The 1064-nt window shown below is 40.0% G+C and overlaps 1 non-coding gene across 1 annotated transcript; it reads left to right on the forward strand.

Annotated features, from left to right (window-relative positions):
• The first annotated feature begins 409 nt into the window (after positions 1-409).
• Positions 410-481, forward strand: trnaq-cug. Its single transcript has one exon. It is a non-coding gene; the product is annotated as a tRNA-Gln (tRNA).
• Positions 482-1064: the final 583 nt, after the last annotated feature.

Genomic DNA, 1064 nt, shown 5'->3' on the forward strand with positions numbered 1-1064 from the left:
TATCCAACTTAATCCAGAAAGTAAGGCCCAATTCAGTATTTGGACTCTTATCACTCCAACCTGCTTAGGCAGAGCACCAAGACCCAAGCACCCCTTTTATCAGCTAGGATGAATGGCATTTCATAATAGAGGGAAAACATTTGCTTCTTTTAGGCAAGGATCATTTCTATATCACATGCTGTGTATTCAGCATTCCTATACACATATACACCTTGTCTGCCTACCCCTGATTATAGCCCAACCAAATAGCAACTTCTAATCCCTTTGTGACCAAATAGAACTTTATATTCTTATTTTATTAAAGTACAAGGGAAGGTGGATTGAATAGGGGGTGCCAATATGTTAGGCACCCCCAGAGAATTGAATTGCTACAGTTTTCCCCAGGACATCTAAGGACACTCGCACAGATGGTTCCATGGTGTAATGGTTAGCACTCTGGACTCTGAATCCAGCGATCCGAGTTCAAATCTCGTTGGAACCTATGTATAGATTGTAAGCTCTACGGGGCAGGGACCTCGATCTTCTTGTGTCTTTGACTCTTAACTTATTGCAACTGTATCTTGTATTTATTTGTATTTATTGTTATACTTTGTATTTATCTATTAATTAATTAACCCCCTGTTTGTATTAATGTATTCTACTGTACAGCGCTGCGTACACAAGTAGCACTTTATAAATAAAAATATACATACATATGTGCAGCAAAGTAAAAGAGGCAACTTTTAATCTATGTCAGTGGTCTCCAACCAGTAAAAGCAACATGTTGCTCCCCAACCCCTTGGATGCTGCGCCCAGTGGCCTCAATGCAGGTACTTATTTTTGAATTTCTGGTAAGGAGGCAAGTTTTGGTTGCATAAAAACCTGCTATACTGTAAAAAAGTGTCCCCTGTAGGCTGCCAGTCCACATAGCGGCTATCAAATAGTCAATCACATATATTATTTGGCACCCCAAGGTACATTTTTCTTGATTGCCTTACTTCCCATTTGAATGTGGCTCATGGGTAAAAAAGTTTGGGGACCCCCGCTCTATGTGACATGTCCCTATAATTGATAGGATCATGCTA

This window comes from Xenopus tropicalis, chromosome 6, assembly GCF_000004195.4.
Source record: "Xenopus tropicalis strain Nigerian chromosome 6, UCB_Xtro_10.0, whole genome shotgun sequence".
Taxonomy (NCBI): domain Eukaryota; kingdom Metazoa; phylum Chordata; class Amphibia; order Anura; family Pipidae; genus Xenopus; species Xenopus tropicalis.